General features: G+C 35.8%; 1 protein-coding gene across 1 annotated transcript in view; it reads left to right on the top strand.

Moving 5' to 3' along the window:
• Positions 1 to 24,621, top strand: part of PACRG (parkin coregulated) — a 523,314-nt gene that overhangs the window by 78,548 nt on the left and 420,145 nt on the right. The window lies entirely within an intron of this gene.

Below are 24,621 nucleotides of genomic sequence, written 5' to 3'. Positions count from 1 at the left end.
GGAGTGATTTCTCGGTGAACGGAAGATGGTGGGTAAGCTCTTAGAGAAAGCCCCCCTGTGTCAGCTGTCCACCTTGACTAACCATTAAATTATAGCCTGCAAAAAAGAAAATGACAGAGTTGCTTTGCCTCAGAGAATTGTCTGCTGCCCAATTCATCTCTATTTTTATGAGAACCTGGCAGTGGAGCCTGTTTCAGGCAGTCCATCAAATGATGGAACTGGTGGCTGAATACAGAGAGCAATAGCCATTTATCTCCCCCAAATTTCACCTTCCTGCAGGACACTTCCAAATGGAAGCTTTAATTACCTAAATGGATAGGTCAAAATTGTCTGCTCCCTGGAAATGCAGAGTGGAATACAAAAGAAGGTTGCTTCTGGTCGCTGCACTCTCTCTCTCTCTCTCTCTCTCTGCGGCATGTGTCCGCCGCGGTGGCCGTCATACGGGCCCGGTTAGAGGCTGACCTCCACGCTGAAACCATGACGGCACTGACATTCTTCTGACAAAAGGTTAATTGGCTTCAAAATAAATGTATTGCCTAATGACTCCATTCTAATGTGGCCGTGTTTCTTTCTAAAGGCTCACTGATGTTATTTGTAAAAACTTGCCAATCTCTTAAGGGGAGAAGGCTTTTACATTTAATTTGAAAAACTAATGCTGATCTCTCACCAGCTTCTGCTATTTAATTATGTTTTGTTATCAAGGACCTTACTTTGGGTGATATTTATCAGCTAAAAGGGCTTCTCTGCCTGAAAACAGAGTGGCACATGTGTGTATCACATCAGGGTGAGGAACATAAGAGGTGTTTGTCAAATACCATCTCACTAAAGCAATTGACCCACTTAAAGTCCCACAGTAGTGTCTGCAGGTGAAGGCAGGAATTGTTTGTACTTTGTATAAATTTACATTAAAAATTAAAATGACCAAAGTAAAGAATTCATCAAAGTAAATACTTAAATTCATCAAAATTAACCTTTTCCTTCCTGTATGGAACAACTAAAAGAATTGTTTGCATTATTTCTGGTATGTCTTTAAATGTTTTCATAGAATTATCAAACATTTCTAAATCTTGAGCAGCCATAAGTTATTCAGTTACTGAACGTAGAATTACTACAAACTATTTGGTAATAGAAATCTGAAGGTGTCCCTGTTATTAAATTTTGTCATAATTTTTTTGAGAGGATGAAGGACATCACTATCTTGCTTTTAATCACTTCTATTAAAATGTGAATTTGTTATGTGACAATGTGCATATAATGAGGAAAAACTTATAGCAAGTATAAGTGATTAAGATATTTTAGTCTTGATGGAAATACATATTCCCAGAATTTTACTGTGATTTTGGGTTTGTTTATATTTGATTAGGTACATGGATTTTATGTTTACTTGTCTTGGCTCCACTGGGCAACACAGTGGAAGTTCTTAAAAAAGACCCATTCCTTCGGAGTAAAAGAATATGCTGTAATTCTTTTTAAAAAAGCCAGTAGATTTTGGTGTTTTAAGCAATTATAGCCCCTAAAAATTATATCAATAAAAAAATTTATAGAATTAGTTTGACCTGCTCAAATAATCTTATGAGTAACTTTTAGAAGTGTCAAGAGACTCGGAAAAATTCATCTTAAAAATAATGAAAACGTAGGATGAATAATTTTGCTTTATCTTTGATAATCCAACAGTCAGAAGGGATATAAACATCTTTTCTTTTTTATAGCTTTATTAATTCTTTTAAGTTACTATTGACGATAGTCCTGATTCAGCAAGCTAAAAAGCCCAAATAAAAAGGAAGCAATTTATTTGCTGCCAGTGGTAAAATAATAGCATACATTTAAAGAAACATCTTATCCTATAACCTGTAGGCTTCCGCCAAGCACATCATTGTATAAGGATAGGCCTGTAAACAGTCTCTCAATATATCCATATTTATTCCTTGGTACATGTGCTGTGGGGACAACCTGGTACTTGGTAGGGAGTAGAGGGCTTCTTTAGGACACCATACCTGAGGAAGGGGCCTTGAATGTTGAAGGAAGCAGGACTATTACCCCCTCCCCATGCCCCAGGAAACAAAAACAAAACAACCCCTGACCCTGCACTGCACTTCCTTCCTGTGTATGGACAGAGCATAGGTCTCGATGTCACAGCTCACCCCCTGGTGAAGTCTCCCGAGTAACTCTGTTTCCCAGGAAAATACTGGTCCCCTCTCCATCCTCCTCGTGACACCACTGGGACTCCAAGAGGTTTGTGAGTGCCTGAAATGGCGTGTGTAATTAAGTAGTAAGAAGTGGTATGTCTTTTATCAGAATTTCCTGTGACGCTGAAATCCTTAGGAGCCACTGTCCCGAAGCATGACGAAGGCTGCTGCAGCATCTGACACTCAGCTATTCTGTGGAGTCGCTGATCCTTGCTGCCCACGACCCCAAATTCCCTGTCTACCTGTCCTAGATTTAGTGACCCCATCATCGCTATATTAGAAGTCACCATATAGTCTTCAAATAACAAAGGCGCTCTGTGATAACAATTTACAAATGACTGGATAAAGTCAGAAAATAGAAGAGTTAGATGTAGGTAAATGTCTTTTTATGTTTAGATTTTTCAGCCCACATCCTGAACTGCCACCCTAGTTTAGGGCCCATGAAAACGGTTATTTGTTCCACATGCCAAAACAACAAGGCAGACCAAATGCCATAATCTGTGCAGTTCGGTCTATTCCTCATGGTATCGCTAAAAATCAGAGCACTAAGACAACTTTCTGCAGTGGTTAAAATGTTCTACATCTGCACTGTCTAATAATTACAACTAGCCATATGTGGCCATTAAGCACTTGAAATGTCCCTAGTGAGACTGAGGAGCTAAATTTTTAATTTTAATTAATTTTAATTTAAATAGCCACATGGTTACCATATTAGACAGCACTGCTCTCCACTAAGGTAGTGGCAGTCAGAAATCAATGCCCGAACCTGCTGGCCAGATAGAGGCCTAGAGCTCTGTGCAGATTACTATGAAAATGAAAAAATAGGACCGATACATGCATTTTTGTCATGGCTGTCTATGCTTATCATATATTCTTTGGTAAACATGAAAAAAGTTTTGCAAAATTTTTGTAGTGAAATTTTTCCATAGACTGATCAGTGGCAAGTTAATTATCTATTAAAAATGAATAGATCTGATCTGGAATATGAAATCTACCAGGCAAGCTCTGGCACTTTTTTTTTATTTTTAAATACGCATTTTCTAAATATAGCTAAATAATTATTAATTATTAATGGCTAAAGACATTAAAAAACAGTAACGACTTAAGCAAAAAGTTTTAAATGTTTCTTTTTTCTGCCTTTTCCTCGACTCTACCAACATTCAGGAAACATGACATTATTCTATGGCTGATATCTTCAATATCCAGAATGTAGGCAATAGAAGTGAAAAACAGCTGAACATTCCGGATAAGTTACAAAGCAGATAATTAGCATGAACAAAGGACATTCTACAGTTGTGTTTGTTTCCACATCTTAAATTTCCACATGGGAGTAGAAGACTTTACTGTGAACTGTCCTCTCAAGTCCGCCTCCCAGCATCCTCCATCCCCTCTCCCACACCCTTCAGGTTTCCTCAGAGTTGTCCCCTCCTCCTCTGCTGCCTCCTCTTGTCTCTTCCTGCCCCCGCTCCTCCCACTCCTCCCCCTCCCTTCCCTGCTCTCCCTCCTCCTCTTCCTCCCCTTTCCCTTCCTCCACCTTCCCTCTCTTCCTCCTTCCTTTCCTTTTTTGTTTGTTACTTCCTTGAATGTACATTTTTGCCTCTAGTTTTCCCATGGTCAGTTTTGGAGAAGGACCAGGAGACCATTCTAATTCTCTGTTTTGGGGCTGAAGTCATCAGGAGCAGTCACCCAAATGAATGTGAAATGGTAATTGTTATTTACACACTTAATGAGGAGCAGAAATACAAATCATAGGTAACACATAAAATTCACTGTCTTATAAATTCTGATTCTAAACCATCATTCTAAAATAGTAGGGCAATACAAGTTATTTTAAAATAGCCACTTTTATATAGACCTTGGCAGAAGGAGTTGGTGAAAAATGTTGGAATCGCATTGGAGTTTTTAAAAATTAACTGTATGGTATTATAAACCATTTATTTATTTTGGAGAGCTGTAACTACACTAAGGTGTCTCTAAGTTTTTTGGCATTTTGATTTAGTAGATACTGATAGAAATCACCTTTCTCCACCTGTCCATGGTATGCTCTATGACAGAATATGGCATATACTAAGAGACGTGTTTTCACTGAATTTCTGATGAACATGCCTAAAGATGTCCCAGGTATTAGATAGGTTTGGATAAGAAATAGATAGCCTATAATTGTCTTTGCCAAATCAGGATATAATAGAAACCCTTTTTACAAATGCAACTCAGAGAACAAACATCCAGATTGTCTTAAAAAGGGAAAAACTCAAAATGGGCTTTGTAAGCAACATATAATCCCTCATTTTGTCAAGGTTGTCACAGGCATTGTCCAAAGTGGCATTGCTTTGCGGCCCATTTCTTCCTTCTTGTTTTCTCATCCCTTATTGAATATGTATATAAATGATTCTAGTAACCTGTTATACTGAACTAAAATTAACAAAGCCAGAGCTGATACACATAGGCAGGTACAGGTGAGAATGGGCTTTAGGTAGCCTCTACTCACCACCAAGAATGTGATCTTCCTCACAGGTCTTTTGGAGATACCTGGGATGGCATCATGAAAGCCTGAGGTTAATGTATTCATTATAGTTACTCGTTGGTCAAAACTTGGATCACACAACTTTGTTTTTCTATTAAAAAGTGACTTCGTAAATTGACATTAATTAGGTAACTAAAAACACATTTTTCTAATTTTTAAACAATGAATTATACATTTATATAAAGAACTATAAAATAGAGAAAGCGTATAATAAGAAAAGTGAAAGAAAATGAAAACCAGATAGGGACCTCCAGTGGAGCCAATATTAGGATTAATAAAAATGACATATTCTGAAGTCTTCTAAGGTAGGAATCTCTGTATTTCGGGTTCGTTTGCTCATTTTTCCCAGCGCCTAGAACAGTATCTGGCACAGAGTTGGTGCCCAGTGATATGTACTGAATGAGTGGAAAGCAGTCTAGAGTATATTGATTATCTTCAGGTTTTACTTCTCTAGACACTGTTTCATGATGTGTCTCTTACTCTGTAGGCTTTACTGTCTTCATCTGTAAGTGAAAACCATGTACTAGATGATTGGTATGGCCCCTTTTTAATTATGGGAGCTCTAAGAAATTTTGTTTCATAATTATAAAAATAACTATAATTTGCAATGTCCATGAAATATTTCAGGGAATGAATATTGACTAGAAATTCCAGTAAATTTGAATGCATAGTCCCCAGAGTTATATGCACTAGTTTTGGTGGTTTGGATTTTTTTCATGCAAATGCTCCTTTGGGGACGCCTGGGTGGCTCAGTTGGTTAAACGACTGCCTTCGGCTCAGGTCATGATCCTGGAGTCCCGGGATCGGGTCCCGCATCGGGCTCCCTGCTAAGCAGGGAGTCTGCTTCTCCCTCTGACCCTCTGGTCTCTCATGTGCACACTCTCATTCATTCTCTCTCTCAATTAAATAAAATCTAAGAAAAAAAAATGCTCCTTTGATTATATGTAAATGCTTTCCCAGTGAACTGATTTTTAAAATTTCTTAAATTTCAAAATTGCAAGTTTTTACCTTTCTAAATGACTAAATATATATGTCCAATTTTAACATCCAAGTGAAGAAAATGCTGCACATAAATGAATTCTCAAATTCATTTTTTAAAATTTCTGACAACAGTGGTCGGACCACACCCTCAATCCTAGGCTGACTCTTTGCTAATACTTGGGCATGACTCTTTACAGTTTCTTCTCCGTATGTTCTTTTTCTCGGTTCTTTTCAGTTCTTAGCAGCATTGGTATTCATGAACTATAAAAAGCTCTGTCAATGTGACTGTTTTCATTGACATAACTGATAATTTCCTACTAGGAAAAACAGTTATTGAATATAATTATTATTAAAATCATGCACTAATTTTCTTACGATTAAGATCAGCCCCAAACCATGGTAGCTCATTATCTGTAAATAGTACTGCATTTTAAAGTAAGTCACTCTGTGATATGATACCTGATCTGTTAGTTCTCATTACATTGTTCTCAAAATTCTATAATTTTGATTAATCATTAGTCCTTTGGTGCCTTCAATTTCTTAATGTTTCAGTTTCTTAAGGACTAAAAGAAAATTGATGTTTTATCTATACCGACCCTCTACCCCAGGTAAAACCAATGTTGATTTTTCACATCTTGTAGGCAAATTTATTTGAGAGTTGCATAATTTGTTTCACATGAAGAAGAATGAATGTTCTCTTGGAATTGTCCTGGGCTTCTGTTTCTTTTGATAACTGCCAAAGCTTGGGTTTGGGTAGCAGGCCTTAGTAGAATTTGTAAGGCAAATTTTACAAAAGAAGTGACAATTTACCTGATTTTTGTACAAGAGAGCTGCCACGTTTCCACTATTAATTCCTCTGTGATTAATTAATAGAGCTTATTCTAGAGGTCTTGAAAAAAAAAATAATCCTCTGGCAATTACTGTGCTGCTCTGTGTTTTTTGGAGGAGGGGACTGCATACACAATTAATGCTATTCTTTTATTTGATGTAAATTGCTGTGTCTTAAAAGTGTACAGCACGAAAAAACAGCCATGTATCAGAAATAACTTTAATTTAAATTGGTTAGATGACCTCTGAAAGCTAGATGAAAGATTTTCTGCTGAATGGGCTGGTGCTCCCTGCTGCCTATATAATTTATGTGAGAAATTAGTGCGAATGGTTCACTTTTATGGAGCAGTGCTGCTTGTACAAAGCCTGCAGAAACAATTTTCCCCCAAGCCTCCATCTGTTCTTCAAACTAGGGCATATGCCATCTCATCGAGCTTGAAAGTCAACTGATTTATAACTCCTGGAAAGTGCAGAGATTGAAAAGAAAGGTCGACCGTGGTTCTGTGACAGTGATTTGGTAGGCACCGACTGAAGACAATTCACATTACCAGGGGCCCAAGGGAAACAAGCCATGTCGTAAGCTTCAGATCTCGTAAGACTGACAACTGGAAGAAAAACAAATCACTCCTGCTTTTTATGTTAAACGATCCCCTGTTGAAATGTAGGAGCGGTCTTGGTGGTGTGAGGGTGTCAGAGCTGAGACCCTGGTGTCACTCACTGTCCCATGAAGAACTGGGCCAGCTTCCACCCTCCCAGTGATCCCCGCTGCCTGCCTCTTCAGGAGTATCAGGATGCGAATCTTTAAACTAAAGATGTGTGTTGTTAGAAAGTTCCATTTGGGGACACAAACCGATGATTTTTCTGTATCTGCCTGGAGGGCAAATCTCCAGTTCTATTCCAATTAGTAATTTAATGACTGGCTCCCACTCTGTCTTACCACTTGTCACATATCCCTTTTCTTTATTGAAGCACTTTTGAGATCAAAAGTTCTTTGACAGATGACAAGTGGAATCAGATTGATGGTACGATAGTAAAAAAAGAAAAAATCAATGTTTGTTTGATGCTTTTATTTAGAGTGGTCGAAGTGTCTCTCTACATTTGAGGCTTCCAGATATTGAGTGAATTTTCAGCCCCCTGCAGTTGTATTAAAGTTTCTCCTTTTCTTGTAGGTCAAATCTAAATAAAGTGTTACTGAATACTGATATCAATTTTAATCCATATTGGAGGCAGCAATTTTAGGAAATCACATTTTACCTTTATCAAAAAGGTTATCCTGACCTTGAAAGTTGTATGCAAAAATCAGTACTGATAGGATAATCAGTTGAATTCATGTAAAAAAAAATCATCCTTATCATTACTTACAGAGTTCTCTTCTCAATATGAAATAGTTATCTTATAAAATAAGAAGATATTAGGAAGTAGATGGAATAAATAAATCACCCACCATTCCACCATTCACTGAATGCAACTGTTAACATTCTTAAAAGTATTTCTGTCTTATCTTTCCTTTTTGCCTAATTGAGGTCATAGTGTATACAGTACCTTGTAAAAACTATTTGTCATTATATGGCGTATAACGATGGGATGCACTTATTAGATTTTTCTGATTTTTTTGTTAGATTCTTCTGATTTTTTTGTTAGATTTTTCTGATTTTTTCATAGTTTAAAAGTAATAGATGATTATTTTAGAAAGTTTGGAAACCAGATAAAATGTATGCAGAAGACAGCATTTATTCTGAGATAACTTTTAGTAACTGATGTTTCAGTTCAGGCTTCTACATGGATGCTTTTAACTTTGTTGAAGTTGTGTTTCATAGGATGATTTTTAAGGGACTCAGGGGAACGTTCAAGGACCTAATTAGGAGAGGAGATTAATAGTGGACGTAACTGCCACAGGAGTATTAATAATTAATAGTTCTCTCCAGCAACAACAAGAAAGACAACCACAGTTTTATATGCATTTTTAAATTCCCAGCGGTCATCTCTTGGGTAGTGACGCACATGGCGTCTCCTTTAGCAATTCTTAAACCACAGTGACACACGGAAGTGTGTTTGTCTTTGTGAACATGTGGTTAGTGCATTTTTGGAGAAGAGAAACAGATATTAAGAAAAATTTTTAGTAACTATGAAACACATTTCTTGCTATTGGGAAAAGCGTAAAAATGGACAAAGGCACTAGACAAAACCATTATAAAACCAGTCTCTGCTCCCAATCTAAGACACACCCCTAACAACCACAAAAAATCCTGCAGAATTTCCAAAATTGTGTTCCAGTCTGAACAAGGGAAAACACATAAAACTTTGAAAGCATACATTTCCATTCTTTGAGTTCTTATTTAGATTCATCTTTCTCTGTGTTCATGTATATCTTTAAGCAATTTTATAAAAAGCAGGTACATGGGTTGGGTATTTCTGAATCCTTGAATATCTCGAAAATATAATTTTTCAACTTTCATGCATGCAACACAATTTGCTTCATATTAACATTCTTAAATTACAACTGTTCCTCTCCATACCTCTGAAGAATGTAACATCATTACATTCTAACATGTGATTGCTAAGAAATTAAGACCAGTCTGATTTTTTATTCCCTTGGTCTGTTTTTGTTTGCTTGTTTATTTTGTTTGGTAGCCTGGGTAATTGCACTATTTTTGTATAATTAAATGTTGCTTCCATGTGTATATTTTGTTTTCAATGATTCTTTCATATAGTAAGCTTATTCTATCTACTTACTTGAAATTTTTTCTCAAGTGAGGTAAGTTTTTTTTTTTTTCTGTAATGTCACTGATGATTTTTTTGTTACAACTTTTTTCTTTCTTAAAACAAATAGAGTGTAAACATATTTTATCCTGTCATTCCTATCATTATCTCCCTCAATATTTTCATCTCTTTATTCACTTTTTAAAAACTTTTATGAAAGCTTTCTTATATTTTCTATTTTCTTTAGTATTAATTTGTCTATCACTGCTTCAAGTTCAAATTTGACTTCCACTGCTATATTTAGTCCTACAGATCTTTATATTGCTCATTTCTTCACTCATGTTGGCTTTAAAATCATAGTACAAGCAAGTTTATCATAAATAATGTTCTGATTTATTCATATTTTATTTTATTTTATTTTTATTTTTTTTAAAGATTTTATTTATTTATTTGAGACAGAGAGAATGAGAGAGAGCACATGAGAGGGGGGAGGGTCAGAGGGAGAAGCAGACTCCCTGCCGAGCAGGGAGCCCGATGCGGGACTCGATCCAGGGACTCCAGGATCATGACCTGAGCCGAAGGCAGTCGCTTAACCAACTGAGCCACCCAGGCGCCCTGATTTATTCATATTTTATAACCCAGATTAGCAAAAATAAAAAATATGGGCCAACCACAATCCCACAACCGTAAGGTAGCCTCTACTAATTTGTTATTTTGAACTCCTCATACCCTTTTTTCTCTGCATTCACAAATCTGTGTATGTATGCAAATTTTTAAAAAACATTTTACTCATACTTCATAACTTTTTTCAATTAATTACAAATCATAACCATCTTTCCACATCAGTGAAGGTGCACTTTAAAAATCATTTTGGGAATCTCTAGAGTGCTCTACAATTTAACCAATTCCCTATTGTTGGATATTAATGTTTTTCTTAGATAGTAATGCTTTTCTCCAACCTTTTGCTAATATAAGCAATACTATTATCAGCATCATTGTCCATATTGTATACCTTGTGTCTTGCAAACATGTCTGATTATTTCCTAAGGGTAAAATCTCATTTTCTCTTTACCTTGGCCTGTTCTCAACAAATGGATTTCTGCTTTTCTTCTATAAAGAGGTTGGGCTTTGTGAATCTTTGAGCACGCGCATTTATAAAAATCACTGATTTCCGCAGTAATGGATTTAAAGGGGCTTTCTCACCATCTAAATGTTTAAGATGATATTCCATTTCATTTTTTTGCAAGATTCATATATTACTGTTTATTTATCTTCAGTTTTACCTCAGTCTAGAATTTGTGTTTGCTGAAACGTAGAGCATGTGGTTGTCCTTGACCTCACTCACTCTGCTTAGGGACAGGTGAGCTCTCCTTATCAGCATGACTTAGGGAGACTGCCCAGCTCCTAGCCAATACCGTGTCTGGTATGAACATGCTTCGTCTTGTCCCATTCTGTTGGCCTTGCAGGGACTCTCTGTGACTTCTGACAGTAAGATGGATGGGTTAGGTAAACACATACACTCCTGAAAATGCACATGCACCCGGCTGTGTTTTCCTCTGGGCTTACCTGCAGCATTTTACTTGTGGAGCACGCTGTTTTCCAGGGTGCAGTCAGTGTGCTACCAGGAGTCTCTGTCCCTCCTTCCTGTTTACAGGTTTTCTGAGAGTTGGCCGCCAAAGGATGTAGCAGTGGTATTGACAGAGATGAGGATAGAAGTGGATTGCTTTGCCTGTCTTTGTCTTAAAAAGCAACTACTTCACAGCAGCAGGATGGTGGCTGACTCCATGCCCGCCCCCAATTCAGTTTGTTGCCATCTTAACCTTTCTGAGGGGACAGAAAGGGTAGGAGGGGTGAAAAAACCACCTAGCGACTGGTTGCAAAATGTGAGTTGACCATGAATTGTGGTTTTTCAGTCCAGTTCCTTTGGCCTCGTTATATGTAGAAACTACTTTTATTTCTGCTATGCATTAATTATTATACCTGGTTTCAGTTGCATGTTGAGTTTTTCTCCTTGTCTGTATCTTCATAGGTAATTTTGTGACATGTTGGGAGACACTATGTCAGATACTCTTGTCCAGATGCTATTTAAAACAGCCAAGTCCAATTTAGTTCTGTCCTTCATGGGACTGTTTTCCATTACAGAAAAGTAATGTGATCTCATCAATGCTTAGGCAACAGTGACTCATCTATTCATAAGAGAATTGAGTAGGTATAATGGGTAAGACTCGGAGGTGAGCTCTGTAGCCCAGCTGATAAGGGTTCTGGTCTTGAGAAGCTTATTGACTAGAGTAGATCATTGTTCGATGAAGAAACTGAGAAGTGCACAAAGAGCACATACCAAATCTTAAACCAAATTGCTTCCTCTTGCATAGTTCATAAATTCGTAATTCTTTATTCAGTATGTGTTCAATGTTTGCTGCTTTAATGATATGGTTCAAATAATTTCTGTAAACAAATTCTTAAAATTGAGAGGCTCTACAAAATTTTTAGTAGTTCATAAACTTGTATATATTTCAATGAATGCAGTTTGCTGACGCTTTTTTTTTTTCCTGCTTCAGTGTATTTATTACTATATAAACAAATAGCAAATTTTACCTTGAAATTGACCATGAGGTGATCAATCCACATTCCTATGTGTCTACATATTGTGGCAATCCCAGGTATCACTGAGACGTCCCTGACTCCAAAACTTTACACTGTATTTTGAAACATACACTATTTTTCATGTTTTTACCTAGATGTGAATTTTAAAGATTTATCCTGTTTGAGGTTCAATCTAGAATTGGTGTTTGCTTCCAAATCACTGTAGCAAGTTTTAAATTTGAAGACTCTGGAGTCCCTCTTAAGTACAAGTTTGACTTTTTTCATGGTTACTTTCATATCTGTTAGTCTCGTTTTTCTTACTTACATCTCTTTAATCTACTGGTTTCATTCTAGACTAATTCCTCAAATCTGTCTTCCAATTCAATAATTCGATTTCTTCAGTTGGGTTTAATGTGCTGCTTAACCTGCATGTTGAATTTTATTTTTTAATTCGGTTTCAATGAATATCAATTCTAGAATTTTTTTTTCTTTCCTTAGAAGATCTGCCTGTTTTGTTCTTTCATTATGTCTTTTTCTTGCTTTATGGTTTCTCTTACTGTCTTTATCAGGTTATATGTTTTAAATATATTCATTTAAAGTTTCTTTTGCATTAATCTATTATCTGTAGTTCCCAGGATGTGAGTTTGAATCTGCCACTTTCTCTTACTCTCAACTGTTTTGTTTTCTTGCATGCTTTATGATATTCCCTTTTGTGCAATGCACTTTCCTTTGTACTCCCTCATGCCCTGGGATGTGCAGGCATCCCTGTGGTGTGCTCTCAAGTGTGTTTCTCCCTAGGCACAGGTTCTGACTTAACTTTTATGTGAACCAGGTTCCAGGTTTCTTCCCCAGGCTCCTACTCACCATGCGAGATTTGAGTTTTCTCTTCATTTCTAGGAACTTGGTATTCACCTTTCTTACTTTTTAGAATGGCTATGTATTTTGTAACTTTTCATCCAGTATTTATAGCTTTTTCAGTCATATTAGCCAGAGGCCTTATGATAGGGTTGCTTTCTCAGTCAGCTTACTATCTTGCCTTCCTTACAGAGAAAGAACTGTCTTGAGATACAATCTTTCTTTATTGTAAGACCAAATCTAAAATTTTTTCATGTAAAGAAATGGATGAAATAAAATACTCTTTATATTTCTCATGGAAGCCCTTGTATTTAAATAAATGTTAGCAGCTAATGTGTATTGCATGATTTTATGTATGTGTGTATGTATGTGTGTAAAATCACACGCAGATATCTATTAAATCTGTTTTGAAGGTATTAAAACTTGGGCTTGGAAAAATTACAGGGAAAAGAGTTGCAAAGATTTTGTGCCAACCCACGATTCTCATGCTTGTATATAATGGGTGTGTGTACATGTGTATGCATCTGTATATAGTCATCTTGTCCTATTTCAGTACTGGAGTTAAGATTTCAGTTTTCACTTTGTAAAATTTTTTTTTTTTTAAGATTTTATTTATTTATTTGAGACAGAATGAGAGACAGAGAGCATGAGAGGGAGGAGGGTCAGAGGGAGAAGCAGACTCCCCGCCGAGCAGGGAGCCCGATGCGGGACTCGATCCCGGGACTCCAGGATCATGACCTGAGCCGAAGGCAGTCGCTTAACCAACTGAGCCACCCAGGTGCCCATTCACTTTGTAAAATTTAACCAGCAAATTAAGGTGAGTGGAGTGACCCTAAGAAGATCTTTATCTTTTCACTATTCATATCTAGTAATAAGGAATTTCTTGAGAAGCATTAACCCACCAGTTGGAAAAGATTTTTTAAATGCTTTCCATGTAAGCAGTAAATTGTATAAAATTTTACTAAACATAATTAAGCATTTTTTTAAATCAGCAAAGTATAATGTATTGAAGAGAATTTAGTTTTTTATAAATCATTCTTCACAGACATAATCCCTTTAGATTTATTATTACTTTCTGTTTTTGAAGAATTGCTTGGGTAAGGAAGTATTTGTATATGCACAGAAGAGATTGATCTTTAGCATACATTTTTCTTTTCTCTTTATATTTTTTAAAATGCAGTACAAGAAGTGCTAGTGTATTAGACCGGCAATATTAAAACCACAAGTCAAAAAATACAAGTTAAGACTTTTATAATTCTATTTGGGAATCTCTAGCTTACTCTGCCTTTGTGGGTTATAATTTTAACACTTCATTATTGTAACTTATTACATTTAATAAACTAACAATTGGGACTAGGTTCAAATCTCAAGCAGCAATTTAGCAGATGTTTCATTTCATGAAGAAGAAATGTAAACTCATGGTTGAGACCATACAACTGGGGAGATGGAAGGAAGACTGAAGGTAAATGCATCAGTCAGTTGCAACATCCCCAGTAATATTTTTGTCTGGTCAAAAATACTAGAATTTAGGTCACTTGGCAGAAAGAATGAACTTTAAATCCAATGAATACATCCTCCACAGAATGTGCTAGTATTGTGGAAAGTATTTTTTTGGTAAGACATTTTGCCTATTATTAAAGTGTCACTACTTGGCTTCTTTTTTTTTTTTAAGATTTTATTTATTTGAGAGAGAGAGAGAGCAACAGGCTCCCCACTGAGCAGGGAGCCTGAGGCAGGGCTTGATCCCAGAACCCTGGGATCATGACCTGAGCCGAAGGCAGCCGCTTAACCCACTGAGCCATCCAGGAGCCCCACTATTTGGCTTCTTAAACAGTCACTTCAGTTTTTCTCATTGGTTGCTGTCTTGTACTTTATAAATCAGAAACCTTTGCACGGGTGGATTCCCAAACATGCCATCTTATTTCTTGCCTCTTAATCTTTGCTCATGGTTTGTTACCCTTCCTGGGAAAACCAGCACACCCCATTGCTAGTCTCAATGCTGAGTAGGGTAGACATCTGTCTTCATGTCTCCCCTTGTGATGGTGGATCCTGGAAGGACTGGGGCAGGATGTTATTTAACTTTCACTTACCATAGTCCTGATGTATCATGAATAAATACTTTAAAGCTGATGTTTCAAGTACTTTATTAAAATATTATATTTTCACATTTTATATATTTCATTTGTTTAACACAATAGCAGTTTGAATTGTCATCTATTCCAGAGCCAAGAGTAAGGATGGTTATCTTAAACATATTTTTAGTTTTGTTTTTAAGCTCCATAGATCTTTTGGTAGCTGTTTATTTTTATGATTCCTTGTAGAATATTGTCTGTAGTACTTTGAGGACCTTTGTAGGATCAGCTCACTGAGTACTACTTATTGCTGATAAATAGAATTCGTTTATTTAAACTCTAGTGGTCTGATCATATTGTAACTGTGTCCTGATGTATGTGTTGTTTTTAACTGCATATCATCTAATCGATGTCCATGCAACTTAGTAAGCATCCAGTTATTCAACAGACATCACCTGAATTCCTACCATGTGCCAGGCACTGTTCTAGATTCTGGAAATACAGCAATGACTGAAACAAATTCCCTGTCCTCATGGTGTTTCCTTTATAGAGGAAGAAAACAAGCAATCAAATAAGTAAATATAGAGACTGTTAAATTGTGATATTACAAAGAAAAATAAAACAGGGTGATATAGTCATGGGAAGATAGGGTACAGTTTTATGGGGTAATCAGAGGAGACTCCTTTATTTTAATAAAGTGACATTTAATATTGTCTAAATTCTTAAAAAAAAAAACTTGATGCTTTCACATTTTTAAAATGTGCTGATATCAAAAAGAAGAAAGTGTTAAAGAGAAAATACAGTGAAAACAACCAAATAAATTGTGTTCTTTCAGGACCCATTAATTACTGAAAATCAGTGTCAAAGTTATAACCCAACACTAATGAATTAACAAATTATATTTTAATTAAGTTCTTATTCTACTTAAAGACTAATTAAGGGATCATGAATGACTGTGTTTTGTATATTTCAACATAAATATTTTATGAGCATATGCAAATATATATTTCCTTTGTGAAAAGTAGTTTTCATATTTCAAATGTAAGGAGGCCTAGATAACCAAGCAAATCGTATGTCCCCTTTCTCCTTTTGAAAATAAAATCATCACGAGTAAGCAGACTTAGAAAAAGACACAAGAAATGATGAGATGCACATGAGCAGACACAGCTGGGTACAGAAATGTCATATCCGTGTTGTCTTTACATGGGTCACACAAAATAGGAGCTTCCAATTCAGGCAAAGCCTGGCCTACAGGGAAGACTGGTTTATATGCTTTGGAGACACAATCTGATAAATTTATAGCATAATATCCTTTTTTTTGTATAAACATATGATATCTACTATGACAGTCACATCATATAGTGTTATATCTCAGAAATTAATAGAATTAAATGAAAGGAGGTTAAGTTGAGTATTACATAGATGCGCTCTCCATTTGTTCTGAGCATTCTTTCATCTATCACACACTGGATGGTTGCAATTTATTAGGTGCAGTGGAAGTCATTGATGATAGAGGTCTTTGTACAGTGTGTACAATTAGTCATAAGTAAAATGACGTAAAAAGTAACTTAAAATAGTGTAAAATTAGCTGTATTTCAGAAACCATAAATCTAAGTGCTGCCCCACTCTGAGCCACAAAATTAGTAGAGAGAATGTGCTTGAGAAATCAATTGATATCAAAATTATTATAACAAAAATATAAATTGTGTGTAATTAATAAATATACATATTTTATAATTTATTTTGCTTTATAAAATTATTTTACCAGCACTAAAGTGTTCATCTATTTCTTAATATAAATCTGATGAAAGTTGTATAGCAGATGGAGTATCAGTATATTTAAACTATTTTTTACTATTAGAGTAACAGAATATTTAAAGGATATTTAAATAAGTAACTTCAGCATATTTTTTTAAAGAAAATATAACCAAGTCTCCATTCTGACTAATAGAAAGCCACCATTGTCACCTAAGCCATATTTTGGACCTTAGGTTCTCTTGTACTTTTTTTTTTCATTTTTATTTATTCAAATAGGTGTTTAATACAAAATCAGTATAGTATGGAATGCTAAAAAAAGGGGTGTGGTCTTGAGGATATGCAGATGTATGAACAGTAACTACTATCTATCCATGCTAATTAGCCTAAGTCTTTATCCATAAACACGAGCGGTCAAACAAGGATAACCACACTAATAAAAGTAACAACATAAAAAAAAAAAAAAAGGGGGTGTGTACTCATGTAATTTCTGTGACAACAGGAAACAGTGAGAATGAAATCTGCTTTCAGAATGCTGTCATGGTTCATAGCTGATTGATTTAACATCAATGAACTGCTTTATTCTCTTCTCCCACCTCCTTGGCCCCATTCCCTACTACATAGGAACACCAATACCTTTTTCTGGTTTGACTGGACTACTTTTGATGAATTAAGCCAAAAACAAAATTAAAAGAGAAGAGACCAAGTTTGTGTGCCTGGATGATCTGGCATTAAAATTTTGCACATCCATATTTCCGTGGAGATTTCATTGAGCTCCAGGTGGCCAGACAGATGGAGTCACCGGCAGGTTTAAAGCTTTTTATTTCACCATAACTCTCACTGCCTGTGACCCTGGCCTGTCCTTACCCATCCACCCACCTGGCTCCAAAAACACTGGCTTCCTCAGTTTTCCAAGGACTTAAGCCCAGAGCCACCCCTGGCCTTCACCAGGAATGCTTTTTTCCCAGCTCTTGGCCAAGTTCCCTCCTTCAGGTCTGCAGTCTAGCACCTCAAAGCAGCCATCGTTGGCCATTCTCTATAAAATGGCACCCATCCCTGCCCTCATGCCCCAGGAACATGGTGTTTCTGCAGAGCTCAATATCATGCCCATCCCAGGCAAAACAGTGGACCAAGAAAGGCATTCTTGTTTGGGGATGTCAGGACCATCCAGTAGGAGCTCCACATTTCTTTAGACGGGAAGGATTAAAGAATGGTAATCTGGATGAAAGTGTGAGAGCAGGGCAGAGGGTAGGGTACTTATCAAGCACATTATTTTTCTGGTGGCTTCGGTGGAGCAGGGCAGCTCAGAAGGTAAGGCTGGGGAGAGAGAATCAAACCACTCAAAATATCTCTTCTAGTTTCCGCTTGGCATCTTCTTACTGTCTGTTATTTCTGACATACCCATTATCAGCTCTCCTTTATTTATTCATCAATTTACTTGTTTATTCAAGAAATATTCATTAAGCATCTTTGTTGCTGTCACTGCTTCCCACGAACCCTTCTTATTTTTAATCAGCTTTATTTTGTCTTACTCAGCTGGCTACTAAACTCACCTGTTCTGTATTAATCACATTAGACGGCTGCTTGTTTTTCCAAAGTAAATACTGTTCATTGCTTGAGCCTAAAAGAGCATGACTTTAACGATGGTATTTGGGGCACAATGGCAGGCAGAAGGGGTTTAGAGAATAAGAGAAAAGTAGGGCAAGAGAGTCTGTAAATTACACTCCTTAAGTTGACACATACACAACTACTTAATTCCATCTAAGATAGGTCCTCATGATCAAGAGTTAATGGAGTTCAATGTATACTTGTGGATTTTCATTGGTTTATTATATTTCATTCAACAACACTCAGCTTATGGAGTATCTGCGATATGCCAAGCACTGATTAGGTGCTGGACATAACAGCATCTAAATCCTTGCCATCTTGGTACTTGAGTCACCGAATATGATGAAATCACATTTCTAAAAAAATAGACATCTTTGTTGTTTGAGATTTTAACTCAGAATACCATATAATGATATTTTGGGACATTAGAAAAACCTGAAAGATTTATTTTCTGCTTCTTTGATTAAACTTCCTTTCTTCCCTATTAAAATGGGGATTTTAGAGGAAAGTAAAGCTATATAAGAAAATATATTTTTTATCAATCATTGTAATGACCACAAAATCTAAATATGTCTTATCAGTATTCTCACTGACATGGGCTGGTTGCTTCTAAATTTCCTTTTATAATAGTTGAATGAAATTAAACAAAATTCTTGCTATATTTGGTTTAAAATGATTTTGATGATCAGCATGTGTTAGCAGCATTTACAAATTCTAAACAACTTTCACCACATCTATAATATTCTTTAGTTCCTTCTGGGATTTGCTGCTTAAAGGAAAGTGGGAACAATGAGGCTCACATTATTCTGATAATTAACATCTGTGAAGGACAAGCTTCTGCATAAATTTTTCTCATAATAGGAGGAAATACATAGAAACAGAACAATGCATCATGTACTATGGTTTTAATATTTAAACATTTATCTCTTAGGGACTGAACCTCTAGCTTCTGCACATAAAAGCAATCTCATTTTTTTTTTTTTACTTTTTGCTCAAATAAATAGAGAAGATAATTCCAAATAAACTATTTTGTTTAGTTATGGTCTTTTTTTCTACACATGAAAATCAGAGATTTGTAATTCTAATAGCTTTTCAAATAATTTCTCCAAGTATTTCTTTTTAAAATCATTTTTGTATAATCTATAAAGTGAAGATTTAATCAACATTTGAAAGAAACTGTTTCATTTTGATATCTAATTCCTCTTACTAAGCTCTCTCAACATATTACTAGAGCTTTCTCAACATATTAAGGCCGAGGTGCAGAGTTTTACCTTCCCTCCCCCCACGGATGGGTGATAATGTGTTGAATTTCTCATGATTCTCATAGAATGAGCGCTCAGCCTTCCTGTCACTAGTTTAAGACTAATTAGTTGTCTTTTGTTGCCTAACCAGAAACATGTTGCCCATCACTTCAGCAGTCTTGGAAAATGCTCCTACTTCAAGATGTGGAAACATTACTTCCAATTAGCGACATGATTTCTAGTATGGTTAATTTTCCTAGTAACTTGAGAAGATAGCACCAACACATATTTCCACTTCTGATATCTGGAGCTCTTGTATTCCCCTTGCCTGGAGAACTTGTTGGGGAAATTTTTCTGGAATTGGAGCTCTCTTTTTCTCTTCCTTTAAAAAAATATATATTTTTTTAATTTTAGGAAATAATAGAACATTTTCATTATAACAATTTTATTTTTACTAACAACATTTTGTAAGTATTGTTACAATCTTTTTGCTGTTCTTTTAAGAAATTATGGTAAAATGCACATAATAGAAAATTTACCATTTATGTTTAAGTGTACAGTTAAGTAGTGTAGGGGAGACAGGTTTTTCTCTCACCTCTATTAGGGGTTTTCAGCTGGTCCTGAGGATTACATTGGCATAAGACAGATCAACAGGAGAGTATGTAAGTTTTATGTAACGTGGCAGACCTCATAAGGATTGAAATGGCAGAACCTACATGCAAAGTAGGAGGAAGAGGCAGGCAGTTGTGGAAAAGTAAGTAAATTATGTGAGGAGGTTAAGGAAGACACGAATTATTTTAACACGGTGTGTTTGTGTAGAATTCTCTCAGTCTCAACTTCTTGCCGTTTATGATAAGAATGTTACTCTCCTTCTCATACAGAAAGGCCTTCTTTCACATGGAACTTTCATCTCCTGCTTTTAACAAAAAGAAAGGCCAGAGTGTTTTTCTTGCGTTTGCTATTCTCAAGTGCCTTTAACCAAAATAACCCTTTTGCCAAAGTGGCATGTTTTGGGGTGGCATCTTCCGCCACCCTTCAAATGTTAAGTACATTCATGTTGTGCAGCCAATCTCCAGCATCCTTTCATCTTGCAGAACTAACATTCAGTACCCACGTGATAACCTCTTATTCCTACAGCTCTGTAGCCACGGGCAGCCGCCATTCTAACTTCTGTTTCTAGGAAAAGAACAGAATGCATTTTATAAGAGATTTAATAGGTATGTTAAGCACGTAGTTAAGGGGTTATTTTGTTAGTTATATAGGTATAAGGGAGGAAAAATACACTTTCTCTACCCTCTTATGTTTAGTGACTTAGGAATGTGAATTAAACTCACAAAAGACAGATTAACAGGTGAAAAAGTTTATTGTGTACGCACATAGGGACTCAGAGAACAGAAACTATTACAAACGGGCTTACAATTTTTACAAAGAGCGATGAAGTATGGAAAAGAAATTAAACCCAAGGTAAAAGGGGATTGGGCTTCTGGGGAGGAGGGAAGCAAGTTGTGGAAAAGAGACTAGGAAAGGTATGGCAAATAAGAGTTGTTTAGTAAGGTTTGTTATGCAGACTCTTTCTTTTACAAAGGAGAAATTTATGCCCTGCTTTTATGCAGAAAGGGAGAACAGAGAGCTCCTTCCGTGTTTGCTGTTTCTTAATTGACTTCAACTCAAAATAATCTTTATGCCAAAGTTGCATATTTTGCGGTAGCATATTCTGAGTCCTTTCATAAGTTATTGGTATTTTGGACTCTAAATGTTAAAAAGAATAGAAGAACCATTAAGTCAGTTGTACTATGTCTACTTGAAATGTTTAGTAGCCAGTGAAAAGAGTAGAAAACTCTACCTGTCTTACAAAAGTCACATGATTTAGTTAGAAAATAAAATGTCAGGATAAAAAGATTTTTTTTTCTTTATAACCCAGTGTAAAACATAACAAATACATAAAAGTTTATAAAAGCTTTAAAAATGATATAAATTGTTTTAGGCCAGTTGAATTATGTATATGCCATTTTCCAAGTATTTTGTGTAGTATCTCATACCTGTGCACATGTGTATGTGTGTTTGTATTCAGTTTTCACTTCTACTTGCAAAGATCTTGCTTTTCATAGCCTTACTAAAACTTGGAATTATTTGATTTTTTTAAAAAATGATAGTGTGAAAAGTATCTAGGTAGGCCTCCAGTGTCTTTCGCCCTGTTATCAGCTCTTGCCAAAAATGCTTTAAAGCACTGAAACCTATCAGATTGGATATTCTATTTCCATGGAAGCCTTTTGCCTGTATCATTCGTGTGTTACTTTGTGACAGCTTGCAACCTAGAAGCTGAGATTTCATGTTAAGGAGTACCATGAAGGTTTAGCCTACCCTAATGCTAATCTAAAATTTAATTCTAATGTAATACTTAGTAATACATTTCAAACCAAAAGGAGTTTACTTGGTTTACATAAAAGATTAAATCCCCTTTATCTTGGTAAATTAAATTAAAATAAGCTTAAAGAATAATGGGAATGTGTATACTTATTTATATTTTTACCATATTTCTTTGTATCATTCAGCAGGCTTTGTTTTGAGGACTTTTGCCCAATGTGTATTTGGTTTCTTTTTTCATTTTTCCCATTTCCTTACATTGTTTGAGGTTTAGAATAATTTATACAAGCTAAACTTAACTATTTTTCATTATTCAAGTATATTTTTCTGATGATGAATATACTTTAGAAATGACTTGTTTAATAAAACAATGTTTCATCAGTCATTCCTATATGATTTGCTATGCAAAGTGTACATGAGCATTACAGAAAAGAATGTTTATGTTAAATTTTATTCTGTTCGCCATTTGTTACCCTTTCATAATTGTTTATAAAGCAAATCTCATTTCTAAACTGAAGATACAATATAATTTTCTGCCTACATACAGAAACAATCTTTTTTTCTGTCTATATTCTTTTTATTGTTATCTGCAATTTATTAATAGAGGACAAAGCACTATCCTGAGTCATTAGACTGTAGTAGGGAGTCATTCTTTCATATATACCTTACAATGTATGAAGATAAATCACAAAATGGTAAAAGGAACACCAAGTTATAACATTTGCAAATAATTTATTAACCATAAATGTATTTTATAAATATTTATTTAATTATATATCTTAAATATATGTTTGATCATAACCCTGATGATCAAGAACACCAAGGATTTATGAAACTGTTCTAAGCGGAGAAAATCTGGGTGTTTTTTGCTTTGTGGTTTTAGGTATTACACTCTGTGGCATGTGCTTTTCAATCTCTGCTACCACTTATGTTAGATCTTCAAGTACAAATGCTTGCCATTGAGGAAAAGAAAATTAGCATGGGTCTTGCAATCTTCCATTGGACAAATTTTAACAAAGAACAATAATTCATTGCCACTTTTAAATTCTTTTAAGGTCTGCTGTTACAAATTTTAATGAAAAGCATCTTAGGGGCGCCTGGGTGGCTCAGTTGTTAAGCGTCTGCCTTCAGCTCAGGTCGTGATCCCAGGGTCCTGGGATGGAGCCCTGCATTGGGCTCCCTGCTCCATGGGGAGTCTGCTTCTCCCTCTCCCACTCCCCGCTGCTTGTGTTCCCTCTCTCTGTCTCTGTCAAATAAATAAAATCTTAAAAGAAAAAGGGCATCATACTATTTGTTTGAGTTTTTTTAGTAAAGTTCCTCTTTCCAATATGAAAAAAGTGACTAAAAATAACATATATTTTTTCTTCCTCTCTTCTCCTCTCTTTTGCTCAATTGTGTGTCCTGCATTCTGTTCTGTCTTTTGCTTTTTCAATGTTAATTTCCTCTTCTGAATCTTAAATTCTGACTTATTTTTGCATTGTTTTAAGCTTATAGTCCTTCATTGTCTGTTGTTCATCTTAAAACAGTTATTTCTTTCATTTTGTGCTGTTTCATAGTTATCTATAATGTGAAGCCTGGTTCAGTACCAATGAGTCCATTGGGGCTTCATGCCATTAGTATGATCTTTGTATACAGGTTTCCTCTTCTGTGTATAAACAGTTTCTTCTATTAATCTAACCTGAGAGTCTTTGCTTGTTGTTATAGAGTCAGAGGCTCTTATGCTCTCTGATCAAATAACTCCACTTCTTGGGCTTGATAGGAAATGATACAACGAAGGTAAACTGTATGGGAAGACGTTCATTTTTATAAAGAACATTTGAAAGCAGCCTAAATATCCATAATTGGATAATAGTTAACTAAATCATAGTACATTCACCTGATGAGATATTATAATTTTTTGGACTAGCAATGTGGTAAAAATAGTTATGATATAGTGCTAAATTAAAAAAAAAATGAAAACTCTGTATATAAAATGGCATATTCCAGAATTAAAACTATGTGAAACACAGGTCAAAACAGTGGGCAAGAATATCCCAGTTTGCAAGGTCTATTGTGTCAAGTTAATAGAAGTATCATCTTTTTTGTAGGGGGAGGGGTTTCCATACTCTTTGGTAAAGTTCATTATTTATATAATTAAAAATATTTTTTACTATAAAGATAAATATATAATAAAATTTTTCAAACATAAATGTTTAGATATTAGATGTATATATTGATCTGTAAAACCTACTATGATGAACATCTGCTTAACTAAACTTAGCTTTTCTTTTGTTATCTCAAGAAAATGCCTTTTGCTGTCACCTTTAATATTTCTAACATCAGATCACTGCAGACTTCATGCCAGTACTCTTTCTCAGAGGCTTGGATCTTTAGCCTATATGATCTGCTTAGCTTCATTCAAATTATTTTCTTGAATTACATGTTTACAGTCTAATAGAAAGGTGTTAATTTGCCTCCAGCTGCTAAAATTAATTGCCAGTTTGCTTCTTTCAAATTTTGCATTTTAATTTACATGTTATCATACACTACCTAATGTTTTGTATCCTGTTTTTTACTAAATATCACATTATGATTATTTTTCCAGTAACAATAATGATAGAGTACCTGTGTTAACATCTGTGTCCTCAAGATAGCAGATGTCAAAACAAGGACAGACATGCAGGAGATAGATGAGGAAAGGAGGAAGCCCTGCAAGGGTGGGAGAGCCAGCAGCCATGATGTGGTTCTGACCCCAGTGGAGGAGAGAGAAGGAAGGACATTGGGTAGAAGCCCTCAGACTGCACTGCAGCTCTAAGGAGCGCTGGGTGGGACGGTCAGCAGTCTTTGTGTCTTAGTGGCCTGTTGGAGGATCCTGTGTCCCCAGGGACAGCCTACCTCAGTTAGCATCCTGCCATGCCCCAGCACGCCTGGGAGCAGCCTATGGG

Source organism: Neomonachus schauinslandi, chromosome 8 (assembly GCF_002201575.2).
Source record: "Neomonachus schauinslandi chromosome 8, ASM220157v2, whole genome shotgun sequence".
NCBI lineage: Eukaryota > Metazoa > Chordata > Mammalia > Carnivora > Phocidae > Neomonachus > Neomonachus schauinslandi.
This window is presented reverse-complemented; position numbering and strand designations above follow the sequence as displayed.